This window comes from Canis lupus, chromosome 14 (genome assembly GCF_011100685.1).
Source record: "Canis lupus familiaris isolate Mischka breed German Shepherd chromosome 14, alternate assembly UU_Cfam_GSD_1.0, whole genome shotgun sequence".
Classification (NCBI taxonomy): domain Eukaryota; kingdom Metazoa; phylum Chordata; class Mammalia; order Carnivora; family Canidae; genus Canis; species Canis lupus.
Genome location: NC_049235.1, coordinates 47327572 through 47342242, shown reverse-complemented (window position 1 = coordinate 47342242; position 14671 = coordinate 47327572). Strand labels below are relative to the sequence as shown.

At 39.7% G+C, this 14671-nt stretch overlaps 1 long non-coding RNA gene and 1 pseudogene across 2 annotated transcripts in view; one reads left to right on the top strand and one right to left on the bottom strand.

Moving 5' to 3' along the window:
* The window catches only part of LOC111098822, a 54367-nt gene that overhangs the window by 1523 nt on the left and 38173 nt on the right, over nucleotides 1-14671 (top strand). The window contains exons 2-5 of one of the 2 annotated variants that reach the window (XR_005369698.1): nucleotides 5579-5843; nucleotides 7779-7936; nucleotides 10597-10742; nucleotides 13246-13314. This is a non-coding gene — a long non-coding RNA (uncharacterized LOC111098822). The remainder of the gene's footprint in view (nucleotides 1-5578; nucleotides 5844-7778; nucleotides 7937-10596; nucleotides 10743-13245; nucleotides 13315-14671) is intronic. The other variant, XR_005369697.1, reaches the window with a different exon arrangement.
* LOC100687668 lies at nucleotides 4217-5393 on the bottom strand (annotated as a pseudogene).

The following is a 14671-nucleotide window of genomic DNA, read 5'->3' as shown; positions in this document are numbered from 1 at the left end:
AAGCAATATACCTGATAAAAAATTGGAAGTAATGATTGTAAAGATGCTCACTGGGCTGGAGAGAAGAGGGGAAGAACTCCATGAGATTTTCAGGAAAGGGGGGAAAATATAAAAAAGGAACCAGAATTAAAGACTAACAAAACTGAAATAAAAAACACTAGAGGGAATCAACAACAGATTAGCAGATATAGAAGAATGTACCAGCCATTTGGAAGACAGGGTAATGAAAAGCACCCAAGCTAAACAACAAAAAGAGAAAAGAATAAAAAAACCATGAGATTAGGTTAAGGGATTTTTAGACACCGTCAAGTGAACAAACGTTCACATTATAGGGATCCCATAAAGAGAAGAAAGAGAGAAAAGGGCAGAAGACTTATCTGAGTAATAATGGCTGAAAATTTCCCTAACCTAGGTACAGAAACCATCAATAAAACAAAAGACTTGGGCAGCCCTGGGGGCTCAGCGGTTTACCGCCCTTTTCAGCCCAGGGCGTGATCCTGGAGACCCGGGATCGAGTCCCACATCAGGCTCCCTGCATGGAGCCTGCTTCTCCCTCTGCCTGTTGTCTCTTCCTCTCTTTTCTCTCTGTGTGTCTCTCATGAATAAATAAATAAAATCTGTAAAAAAAAAAGACAATCTATTAAATGGGAGAAGATATTTGCAAATGATATATCTGATAAGGGGCTAATATCCTAATTATATAAAGAGCTTATACAACTCAACACTAAAATACAATCCAGTTAAGACATGGATGGAGGCGTTAAATACACATATTTCCAAAGAAGACATCCAGATGGCCAACAGACACATGAAAAGTTGCTCATCACTCATCATCAGGGAAATGCAAATCAAAATCACATTAAGCTGTCATCTCCTACCTGTCAGGATGGCTAAAACAAGAAACACAAGAAACAACAATTGTTGGTGAGGATGTGGAGAAAAAGGAACCCTGGTACACTTGGTGGGGAATGTAAATTGGTGCAGCAACTGTGGAAGACAGTATAGAGCCTCCTCAAAAAACTAAAAATAGAAATACTAAATATTCCTGTAATTCCACTATTATTTCTCCAAAGAGAATGGAAACACTAATTCTAAAAGATACGTGCACTACTGTGTTTATTGCAACATTATTTATAATAGCCAAGATATGGAAGCAACCTGAGTGTCCATGATAGACAAAGGATATGGAAGATACATACACACAGAGGAATATTATGCAGCTATAAAAAGGATGAGATCTTACCATTTGTGATAATATGGGTGTACCTAGAAGGTATTATGCTAAGTGAAATAAGTCAGACTAAGAAGTATGACTTCACTTTTTAAAAAAATATTTTATTTATTCATGAGAGACACAGACACAGAGAGGTAGAGACATAGGCAGAGAGAAAGCAGGCTCCATGCAGGGAACTTGGTGTGGGACTCAATCCCGGGACTCCAGGAGATCACGCCCTGAGCTGAAGGCAGGCACTCAACCGCTGAGCCACCCAGGCGTCCCTATGACTTCACTTTTATGTGGAATCTAAAAAGAACATGAATAAGCAAACAAAAAACAGAATCAGAACTATAAATATAGAGAACAAACCTATGGTTACTAAAGTGGAGTTGGGTAGAGGCATGGGCAAAATGAGTGAGGAGGAGATACAGGCTTCCAGTGATAGAATGAATAAAAATTATAGAATGAATATTCAGCATAGGGAATACAGTAAATGATATTGTAATAATGTATGGTGACAATGGTAGCTATACTGTGGTGAGCAGAGCATGATGTATAGCAGAGACATGGAATCACTGTGTTGTATACCTGACACTAATGTAACATTGTGTATCAACTAGACTCAAATAAAAACATTTAAAAATAAGTAAAATTAAAAAAAAAGTTCAAGGAATTAAATGAGAAGAAGGAGAAATTTCAGCAGAGACCTGGAAATCATATAAAAAGGAAATTCTAGAATTGAAAAATAACATAGCTAAAATTTATTTTATTTTTTTTAAATTTTTTTTAAAAATTTATTTATGATAGTTACAGAGAGAGAGAGAGAGGGAGGCAGAGACACAGGCAGAGGGAGAAGCAGGCTCCATGCACCGGGAGCCCGATGTGGGATTCGATCCCGGGTCTCCGGGATCACGCCCTGGGCCAAAGGCAGGCGCCAAACCGCTGTGCCACCCAGGGATCCCCATAGCTAAAATTTAAAAAATCAGTAGATGGTTTTGATGGTCACAGTTTAAGAGAGAATTGGTGAACTGAAAGGTCAACAAATATCCAGACTGATGGAGAGAGAATAGGGGGGAGAATAAAGCAGACACAATATTTGAAGAGACAATGGCTAAGAATTTTCCAAAGCTGATTAAAGACATTGAACCATAAAAAAATAAAAAAATAAAAATATAAAGACATTGAACCACAGATGTAAGAAATGCTATTGATCTTAAAGAAAGTCACATCAATTGCTTCCTAGTAAAACTGTTGGAAAAAGACAAGTTATAAAAGTAACCAGAGGAGAACTTTCAATGAAGTAACAGTAAGTAAGCATAATAGTGATATTTTCAAAGAGCTTAAAGAAAACAGCCAACCTGGGAGACTATAGGCAACAAAAATATCCTTCAAAAGACATTTTCAAGCAAATGAAAATAGATTTTGTCACCATTTGAAAGTATCAAAAGGAAAATACTAATGGCTGTTGGAACATAAGGAGAATGATCACAGATCACTTGGAGGTGCAGAAAGGAATTGAAAAGGCACGGAAAGGTAAATATGTGTATAAATCTAAAAAGTAAAATCCATAAAGTAGAAATCTGATTTTTATGGTGTCTTCCATGTATAATGAACTAAAAATTATGACAAAGGTAGCCTAGATGTCTGATGAGAGGTAAATAGAATGGAATATCCTGAGGTCCTTAGATTGTCTTGGCAATGGAAATGTTGAAGGCACTAATTTATATTAGGAATTAATAAAGCAGGGTGTGTGTTTCAATTTCTCTGGTATTTACTAAAAAAATTAAAATGTAAGGCAAACAGATAATATAAGGGGAATATGAAATTTTAAAAATTCAAAAGGCAAGAAAGGAGAGAAAGGAGCATAGTATAGATGGGAACCAATGGAGCAAACAGCAAGAAGGTAGATTTAAGCCTGAATGCATCAATACTTACATCATGCAGAAGTGGACTAAATATTACAATCTAAAGACAATATTGAAAAAAAATAAAGACAATATTGCTGGCCTGGATAAATAACAAAATCTGATTTTTAAGAGCCTTAAAAACAACAAAGGTTGGGGCACCTGGATGGCTGGATGGTTGGGTATCTGCCTTCAGCTCAAGTCATGGTCTCGGGGTCCTGGGATTGAGCCCCACTTCTCCCTCTCCTTCTGCCTGCTGCTCCCCCTGCTTGTGTTCTCTCTCTGTCAAATGAATGAATGAACGAATGTTTGAATAAACAAACAAACAAACAAACAAATAAAATCAATCTTTAAAAACAAAACCAAACCTTCAGTATAAGGGTATGGGAGGGCTGAAAGTAGAAGAGTGGAAAAAACCTTCCCATGTGATTATGAACCAACAGGAAGCTGATGTTTTTAGTTTCCAAAGCGGACTTTAAGGTAAGAAGCAACTGGAGTAAGAGGGAGATTTCACAGTAATAGAAGATTCTCTTTACAAGGCATATGCAGCTCTCTGAGGGGCCCGGCTGTCTATGAAGCCCGGCTAGGCTGCCCAGGCCATGCTGCTTCGTGGTCTGGCCCAGGAAGCTAACAGTTAAGAGGCATCAGACTCACAGTTACTATTTGAAAACAGATTATGTGTGTGTGTGTGTGTGTGTGTGTGTGTGTGTGTGTATTTAGGGGAAAACACAAGGGATGGGATAGAAGCATTCAAAAAGACAAGAAATGTAATATGTAACATTTTCTTTTTATAAATCAAATAAATGCTGGCTGGGAGCCTTTCCACTCCCAGCCCTGCATTTTTGGGTCGGCAACATTCAGAAATATTATTAATAATTGATCACACTCATCAAATGTTGACTCTACTAAGTGCTTTGCAGATATTCATTTATGTAACTTTCTTTTTTTATATTTGAGTTTATTCTTCATTTAACTTTTAAAACACTACTATAGTTGAATATTAAAAACAATAGCAAGTAGTGAGCTATGATTATAGTCCTTCACTCATTCACTACTGCATTTAAGATGCCAGCAGCAGTGTTATTCACTGGCCCCATTACGAGGTCTGACACTGAACACCACCCCTAGGATGATGTTCATCATCCTCATATGCTTCCCCATTGTAATGGCATCGTCTTTCCTAATTGGGATCAAAGTCCACTAGGTCCACTTGGTCCATTTCATCAGTCTCTTCTCCTTCCTTCCTCTCAGTTAGGAGTTTTTTCCAGCAAAGAAATTTTATCAGGAGAGAGAAAGCCATTCTCGGGGAAGTTTATCTTAAATTTGATGATTAGGTGACCCTTCTCATATGGTCTACGATAAATTGGCATGCTTCCGTTTAGCACACACTTGATATCCCTGTGCTTGACAGTCTGACCTGGATGAGAGGTGATGGTTGGGTTGTTAAGAGTAGATATTGGCTTTTGAAAGCCACACAAGGCTTCAACCAGCTGTATATCCATTCGCATGAAAAGATCTCCTCATTGGGTAAAACAGCATGATCCTTCTGATCTAAAACAATGATAATATCTCCTGGTTCCAGTCCTGGTTCTTGGTCTCCCTCACCATGGAATGTTATCTTCTGGCCATCTTTCATGCCTTTGTCAATATGCACTTCTAGAATCTTCTCTCCAACTATCTTCCTTCTGTTGCAGCTTTTACATCTATCTTTAGGACTGATCCGTTCCCCATGGCCCTGGCACTCCCTGCACACAGACTGAATTTGCTGAACCATTCCAGGTCCTATCTGATGAATTATTATTTGCATTCCAGTACCTCGGCAATTGGGACAACATTCAACTGCTCCTTTCTTACCACCTCGGCCTTCACATTTATCGCAAATCACATTCTTTTGCAGAGCTAGTTTTCTTGTTGCACCATTATATAAACCTTCCAAGGTTACTGAGAGCTGATGTACAACATTTTTACCTCTCCTTTCTGCATCCTTCCTCCTCCTCTAAAAAACAAATCAAAGATCTCCGCAGGGGAGCCAAAACCACCACCAGCTCCACCTCCTTTAATTGCCTGTTGTCCTCCTTTGTCATATAATTCCCTTTTCTTTGCATCAGAGAGCACTTCATAAGCTTGAGAAATCTGTTTAAACTTCTCTCCTTCATTTGGATTCTTATCAGGGTGGTACTTCAAGGCCAGTTTCCTGTAAGCCTTTTTCAATTCCCCCTGGGTGGCATTGGGTTTGACCCCAAAACATCATAGTAAGTGGTTTCTTTCACCATTTTCTACAGCCAGTGAAAAGACCCAGGCCGGTGACGGGAGCGGGAAGGAGCGTGTTGCTGGGTGCAGCAAGGGCAGCCGCCACTCCTCTGCGTCTCACCGAGCATTCTGGAAAGTTCCCTCATTTATCTAATTTTCACAACAATCCTAGGATGTAGATATGTTTATTACCATTTCTATTTTGCAGATGGAAAAACCAGCAACTGGCAGAGCTGGTATTGAAAACAAGGTGGTCACCTGTCACAGTGTCTGCTTAGAGCACTATGCAGTATGGCTTCTGGATTTTACGGCATGTCTGACTCTTTGGATAAATGTCATCACACCTCTCATGGACTATCTCGTCCATTTCTATGGCTCAAGGTTGTTATGGTAATTGTGCACAAAGGGATGGAGAGACATGTGAGACGGAATACATTTATTGAGGGGCTACTATGAATCCAGTGCTCATCGAGGTATGTTATAACAACCATTTAAAAAAAGATTTTATTTATTTATTCATAAGAGCCAGAGAGAGAGCCAGAGACATGGCAGAGGGGAAGCAGGCTCCTTGTGGGGAGCCTGATGTAGGACTCGATCCCAGGACCCTGGGATCACGACCTGAGCCAAAGGCAGACACTCAACCCTGAGCCACCCAGGTGCTTCTATAACAACCCTAAATGTAACTATTATTAGCTTCATTGTAAATATGAGGAAAATAAAGGCCAGAGACATTCAGAGACTGAACAAGCCACACTGAATACAGAGAAGGGATCCTCTCTCAGTCCATCCGACCCCAAAGTCTTTCTACCCAATAAACCATATTGGCTTTTCAGAGTATGATATTAGTAAACTGAGTAAATCTTGGCATGTTGCTTCTTCTAGATTGTCAACCTCTGCTCAGTAACTAGTTTAGGTCCCCAAGACCAGGGAAGCATTGTTGCACTTTCTTATTTCAGCCCTAGATGGCGGTGTAGCACCACTTATCTCTACTGCTGTGAGCCCTAGGGGAGGGTTACCCTAGCTCCGGGCCCTGCGGGGCAGGATGCTATTTCACAGTAGCCTGAGAAAGCATGCAATAGAGGAAACCCCTCTCTTGGCCCTGACAGTCTGGTCTTTTATGCTAAACTCTGGGAAGGCTGGAGACCGAGGCCCCCAGTCAGCTCCAGGGCGCACAGTACTGACAGCTTGGTCCTCTCTCAGACAGTTTTGGGTTGAACTCCCCCACCAAGCCCTGGTGAATGGACTTGGGCAGATATTTACTCATAGTGCCCCCCCCACCTCAGAAATTCCAGCAAAGGAGGTGAGGTTTCTGGGTATCTAGGAGCGTGGCACTGAGGTAGAGGCTCAGGAGACCTTAGTTTAAAACTTGGTTTGTCTGTAATTTTGATGCAGGACAGTCCTGCCCCTGCTCTGACACTTCCTTATCCTCTTCTTGCTCCTTCTGGGGGTTTGCTTGAGGTGATAGAGACATCTCAGATAAGAACCCATATCACGGCTCTTCCCTGATGTGCTGGCAACGATCTGAAGAGCTCTCTTCAATAAGACTGTTTTGGGGAGATTGCCATAAACTCCATGAATTTAACTGCTTTACTCTGATGGTTCAAAAGTGTTAAGGATGTGAAAGAAAAGGCAGAGGAACTGCCCCAGGCTGGAGACATGGCAACTAAATGCAATGTGTGATCCTGGACCAGAAAAAGGATATTAGTGGGACAGTTGGTGGCATTTGAAGATAGTTAGTAGATTAATTAATAGTATTTCTTCAAAGTTAATTTCTTGGTTTTAATCATTGTACTATAGCTATGTGAAATGTTATCATATGGGGAAGTTGGGTGAAGGGTGAGCTATTTTTGCAAGTTGTCTGCAAGTATTTCAAAATTGAAGTTTCAATAGGAAAAAAAATCTAGAAAAACATGAGTTTAATATTATTATGGATTATTTCAAACATACAGAAACAGAATAATAACCACTTGTGCAGGTGACTGAAGGGTGCTGTGGAGGGCGCCAGAGAGGCAAGTGCTTCTGGAAGGAGCTAAGCATGGCAGTCTCACTATCTTCCTGTCCAGAGCTGGCTGCTGGACCATTATTTTTCAGGCGAGGGTCATTTAAATTTTTGACAGCATCCATTTTGGACAAATGCACAGAAAACTCGCCCACAAGACCACAGCTTTTGATAATGAGATGACCCCTCCGCCTCATGCCTTACATCATAGTTCCCTCAGGAGACACCTTTCTTCAGGCCTCATCTCTTATTACCCAAGTTTAATTATTACTGTCTAAAACTCAAGCATACAGATAAAATTGGCCACAGTTGCTTGATGTTTCTTTTGATCTTTTCCTTTAGCTTCTTCTTTTTTTTTAAAGATTTATTTATTTATTTATTTATTTATTTATTTATTTATTTGAGACAGAGAGAGAGAGAGAGGCAGAGACACAGGCAGAGGGAGAAGCAGCCTCCATGCAGTGAGCCTGATGTGGGGCTCGATCCCAGGACCCCGATCACACCTTGGGCTAAAGGCAGATGCTCAACTGCTGAGCCACCAAGGGATCCTGAGCCTTGCTGGCGCAAGTATGTACATTTATTGCAATTAATACACCAATAATGATATGTTGTTATTCACTGAAATACATGCTTTATTCAGATTTTCTTAATATTTACCTAATGTCCCTTTTCTATTCCAGAATCCCCTCTAGGATATAACATGAAATCCTACTTAATGTCTTAATGTAGGCTCTGGCAGTTTCTCAGACTTCGCTTTTTTTTGATGACCTTGACAATCAGAGGAGTACTGGCATTTTGTAGGATGTTCCTCATTTGGGATTTGCCTGATGTTTTCTCATTAGACTAGGCTTATGTGTGCTGTTGGGGATGAGCACAGAGGTAAATTGACGTTTTCCTTGCATCATATCAAGAGTACATCCCATCAACATGACTTGTCACTCTTCATGTTAACCATAATCACCTGGCTGAGGTGGTGTTCGCCAGATTTCTCCATTGTAGAGTTACTCCCTTTCCATACTCTGCTCTTTGTAAGTTAGTCACCGTGTACAGCCCACACTTAAATAGTAGGGAGTTGTGCTCTACCACCTTGTAGATGGAATATCTACATAAATTCTTCTGCATGGAAGGTTTATCTCTCCCATTTGTTTTTCCAATCATTTATTTATATCAGTTGGACTTGGATCTTTACCTATATGATATGCTGGGTTTTAATCCAATACTACTTGATTTTTGTTGCTCAAACTGTCCCAGCTTTGGCCATTGTGAGTGCTTTTAGTTGGCCCCTGTATGCCTATGACACACTCCCATTACTGGGATTTTTTTTGAACATTCCTTTACTTCCTGCTATAACAAGGTGCTTCAGGCTCATCTTATATATGCCCTGCCCCAGGCCTAGAATCAGCTATTTCTCCCAGGAGCTCTTGGGAGATATTTGCTTTCTTGATTACAGTTAGAATTTTCTCATGAGGGAAGTTTGCTGATGCACTATTGGAGCCAAGTACTATGTGACAGCATGAAAATTAATTGCATCTTTCCTTCTAGATTTTGCATATAGAAGGTAGTGATTTAAAAAAATGATGAAAGAAGGAATGCATCTGAGAATTCAATCAACAATAGATTGTTTATTTAGAATGAATATGATTTTGTGTACTTCTCTCACACGATTAGGTTTATGCTTCCTAGATAATTTTTTTTGACTAAAGAAAAGCAAGGGAGTGATTAACACAAAAGTCAGGAAGGGACTGCTTTTTTGGGGAAGGGTGTTGTTGCGGAGGCTAGATGCAATGGGCAGCTCCATTTGTGTATATAGGGAAGCTGCATCTGCCAACCTCCTTTACAGTAAAGATGAGGCCATGGGGCAGTTCTCACAAAGAAAGCAAAGATATGTCACTTTTTGAGAAAGGCAGTTCAAAGCAGAGTTCTCCATGCTGTTGCTCTTATTTGTCATACTTGACTAGAGGCAGAAAAAAAAAAAAAGGGTACAAGATGGTAAAATCGTAAGATAGAAACACCCCAGAATTACATCCTTAGGCAGCATGGGCTGTGATGTGAATGGAATATAAATATATGTGTCTTTCTATATATATGTTAAGCTAGTGATATTATGAAATCTGCATGTGAATGCCACAGTATACAAAGGGGGCTTCTACTTCTAGAGCATTCTATATCTTAAATTGGGGGATGGGTACAAGAGTGTTAATTTTATTATTATTCATTCATTAGATTGCATATATGTTATGTATTTTTCTGTATGTAAGATACCTTTCACAATAAACATTTAAAGTCACCCTCTTCTGTATATTGTTGACCACCCTTGAATTGAAAATTAATTGATCCTGTTAATTTGAATAGTATATGTAGCAGTATAAGTTGGAGTAGTGTTTTGGGAAAGTTTTTCACGATATATCTCAACAACCTGAATATTATCCTTTAATTCAGTAGTTACACTTCTAAGAATCGAACCTATAGAAATAATACTAAATGTTGGAAAAGTTTTATGAAGAAAGATGTTGCTCATTCCAGTATTATTAAGGATAATGAAAAATGGGAAGAAAAGAGCATGGTTTGTTAAAGTAGAGTGCGTCCACCCAATGGAATGTTAATCAGCTTTTCTAAAGGTGGTTGTAAGCCTTTGTGTAACCTCAAAAATGCTTATGTTATGCTAGATGAAAAAGGACGGGATACAAAATCTTGTCTGTTGGATGAATATAGTTATATTAAAAAACTATGAAACAAAAGCTCTAGTGCCTAATATCTACCAAGTCCGTTTTATGCCTAAGCGTTTAGACCATTACTGTGAACAACAATGATAATTTAGGCATCATCCAGTATGTATAACTTATGATTGGGAGGAAGATAGAAATGTGTTTCTGTCTTTTAGATGTGTTTGAAGTTGGAGATGAGATCCTTTTCTTCTTCTAGAGTAGTTAGAGAAATTCAAATGCAGATTTAATAAATCTGATTCAATTCAGCAACAGGGCTGGAATAATTGAACACAGTTGTGTGTGAGGCTTGAGAAGGGAAGAGCGGAAAGGCAGGACTGTGAATGGAATGGGACAGGGTTCATTATAGTCCAGTGGCTAGAACTGTAACAGATGGCAGCATTTCAGCTCTTTGTCAAATGAGTAGAAGATGACCTCTGAAGTTTCTCCTCTTGTGTCTATGACCTTGCATTCCATCATCTGAAAAGAAATTACAAGATTTTATTATGTTTCTTTTTTCCCAAGGTTTTTTGGTCATCAGGATTTTCTCATGAAGGCAGAAGACTCATTGATGAAAAAGTCAGTTTCTAAGAATATGGCTAAACATACCTACCTTACTCTCCCCCCCCCTTTTTTCCCACTGAAAGAGCAAACTACCCTTCCTTACCACGGTAAGTTCAGTCCTTCACTATCTGTTGTTTACTCTCTCATTTAAGCCACTATGTTTAAAACAGTAAGACATTTGACCACTTCTTAAAGGTCTGTAAATGCCTTCCCACTCTTCCTCTTTGGAAGGCTGTCAGAGTGGTGAATTCTCAGATCACAGACACAGATAAGATGGACAAAGAAAGAAAGGTACAAGAAGGAAGTAAAAATGTCCATAATGAACTCACGCATCTTGAGGAAACCTCTAATCTAATGAGAATGGATTTTGTTGAGAAGGTTGTACACGAACAATTAATTATTCATGGCAGAGACGTCATTAGGATTTCATTTTGTTTAAAGGCCTCTAAGTGACTTATGCAATTGGGTTAAGCTGGAGAAGAATTTCAAGAACGAGACAAGGGAAAGCTTTTCATTATATTGACTTTTCATAATATTTTCAAGGTAGTTATTATGACTTGGCACATAAATTACACTCCAACTAGAAATGTCCGATGGTTTGCCTGGGCAAGAGTCTCCACATGAGTGGATCGTGGACCAGTATGATGAGATGGAAGCAGACTGGCAGAGATCTCTGAAAGGATTAGAAGATTTATTCCAGAAGTCCATATTAATTCCATTTGGCTTTCTGGTTACTTTGGGAGTGTGAGGAGTCTCCTTGAAGTGACAGTGAGATTTGTACAATCTGTGATATTTACACTCAATGATTCTTTCCCTAAGGCCCTATGGGAGGTGAGTACCTGTTCATTTACAGTAAGTGTGAAGTAAGATACTTTAACAAAAACCCTAGAGATCTGGAATATAACGGCCTTCTTGTCTGCTTATCTTAAAGGCAAATGTCAGAAATTAGTGTCCAGTTGAGATTTTAATGTGGGATTGATCATAAGCACAGATTTAGACATATAGGGTAAATTTATAGAGAGGCATTGCATACAGGATCAACATCAATGGGTATTTAAGAAATATTAGTTGAATTAATTCAAGAGTTTTTGCCTATTTTATCTGTTTGTATCCCAAGCACCCAGGACAGTAACTTGCACATAGTAAGTGCTCATAATTAGTTGTTGAAAAATTTTGAAGTTGAAGTAGTAAATCAGGGCATGTCTGTGTGAGGAACATCATGCCAACCTGGGATCTTGGTTGCACTGAAGGGTTGATAAAAGGGATAGCCTTCTCCGTGTCTGGGGACTAAGTAGCCCTGTAATGCCTTTAGGATAATGAAGTGTTAGGGTTAGCACCCTAGGCTTGCAGGGTGGAGTGGTAAAAAGAAAGACATTCAGGTGTGGTGTAGGAAGCCCCGGGCTTGAGGTTTTAGCTGGGTCCTGACCAAAAACCACAGCAGTGGCAGCAGCCACCATAGGCAAAGATCTGTGTGTTACAATAGAGGGAAAGAATGAATAAACAGTAAGTGCAACAAATAAGCGAATTATATATTAGAAGGTAGTAAGTGCTACAGAAAAAAATTTTGAACAGTGGTATGCCTAGATGACCTCACTTACAAAAATCTACTTTCCACATTTTCAGAAACCCGTCAAATGGAAAAACAAGGTATTCCGTTATCTTTATACATTTCTGGCAACAAATTAATAACTCCTGCTTAACTGATGATGACATTAAGCCAGAATGTCTATGGCTTTTATATAATGGTAGCTCTAATTTTTCAGCAGCAGAAAAGTTGTCCGAGTGGCTCCCTTATTTTAATATCACAATGAACAATGTTATGTATGTGTTTATCTATCTCAGGCTCTCTGTACCTCTGTGTAACACAGAGTGGCAAGATGGCATGTTGCCTTCTTAGCTTGACACATACCACAGCCAGAATTCCATGGCACGGTTTACACATTTTGCAGTTAAATGTTTAGGCCTTGAGAACAGGCCTTCCTCTCTTGAAATCAAATACTTTGCTTTCAACACTGCTTCCTTCATGCAGGGTAAAGAGAAGTCTCACCCCTGAGGTTGATCCCAGGGCTCTGGCCCTGAGTGAATCATAAGTACTGGACAAAGCAGGGGCTGAGGTCGAAGGAAATGTTTCTTCTGTGAGCTTAGTTTGTAGCCAAATGGGGAGAATTTGTTTTCCTACCAACCAGTCACATCAGAGGGTATGAGAAAGGAGACTAGTGTTTGTGATGGGGTCTCAAGACTGTTCTACACTGACCTGGTTTCCTTCAACTTATTAGTAATGGCTCAGAAGTCCTAAGAATTTTAGGATTCTGGCACCCAGTAGTTTATGGTAAAGATTTGACCTTTTGTTTTCTTGATGATTTCTTGGGAAAAATAGAATTAGTTGAGCTGCCTTTCTTTCTTTATCTCTATCCCATACAATCCTTCCCACCTTCCATGTTTTAGAGTGAAGTTAGCTGTAGTCTTTTTTTTCCTCCTTTAACTCATTCAAATCAAGGAAGCATTTTAGTCAGAAGCCTGAACACTAAAGCTCTTTTCTCTGAACCACAGCAGAATGAACTAGAGGTTTTGTGCATCGTTTCCTTTACCAATGGTATTCCATTATTGCAGGAAAGAAAACGTATGATGATAAACCTGGATGGACGGGGGATTGGTACAATATGGATTCTTTGGAAAAGTGTGAGTGGTGTGCATTAGATGCTAGTTTCCATCTCATGTCCCTTCTCCCTTCTGCTTGTATGCACTACAAGTGAGTCACCTGCAGAGATGCTGTGGGGGGAGACCCGAGCCAGTGGCTCCAAATGCTACTTCCACATTCAGATTACTATTAGGCATAGGGCCAAGGTTTCATCTTCTAACTATTGAGATTCTTCAATCTGTGGAAGAAAAGGGAAAATAAATCAAAACAATGGTATGGTTTTAGTTTCTCTTCTGAGAAAAATTATGTCAGTCAAACTTATGCCTTTAAACCAGGCTAACAGGTCCAAACACCATGAGAGCAGCTGGCAAATAGCTGCATGGTGGATGTGTTAGCTGAATGGGCTCACTTTTTGGATGCTTAATTCCAGGTTCATCCCGGTTATACTTGGCTTCTGCTACTGGCTTTGTCTCACAGTGTCAACCCTACTTTTGCTGCATGGATTTTTGTTTTTGAACTTTGTTTCCTCAATTTTGACTCTTAGATGGCCTAAGAACTCAAGTTCTGGCCTTCTTCCCCTCCTGATTGCTTTAAGTAGACTGAACCTAGGGCCTGAGGATCAAATACCCACTAGGGCTAGTCAGTGGGTCAGACCACCTTATTTGCCTTAATATTTGGATTTCCAAGCAATAAAGAGCAATACTGATTCCCAACCACCATGACTATGGTCGTCATGAAGGTATTCGGAGTGTGCTGAGAAGTCTTGTTCATTATCTGCAGTCTGAGGCCACAGACTCCAGCCTTCTTTTGAAGTTTCAAAACCTACCTATAGGTTGGAAGGGTCATAATTTTCTTAGAAAAATTTTCTTACCCTCTGTGGTAGGCAGAATAGTGGCTCTCCAAAAATGTCCACAGCTGAATTTCCAGAACCTCTGGCTTTGTGCACATTATGTTACATAGCAAGGGAGAATTAAGGTTACAGGAAGAATTAAGTTGCCAATCAGCTGACCTTAAAATTGGGACATTATTCTGGGTTATGGAAGTGAGCTTGATGCAATTATAAGAGTCCTTTAAATTGGAAGAGGGAGGCAGAAGAGGAGGTCAAAATCACAGGAGATTTGAAAATGATGATGTACAGGCTTTGAAGATGGGAGAAGAGGCCACGAGTCAAGAAACGTAGAAATGTAGGCATCCTACATGTAGGAGGCCTATAAAAGCTAGAAAAGGCAAGGAAATGGATTTCCTCTTAGGGTCTCCAGGCAGAACACAGTCCTGCTGATATCTTGACTTTAGTTCAGTGAGATCCAATTCTGACTTCCATCCTCCATTTATTTAAAGTAATAAATTTTACTGTTTTAAACCAAGTTTGTGGTAAACAGTTATGGCAGCAACAGAGAC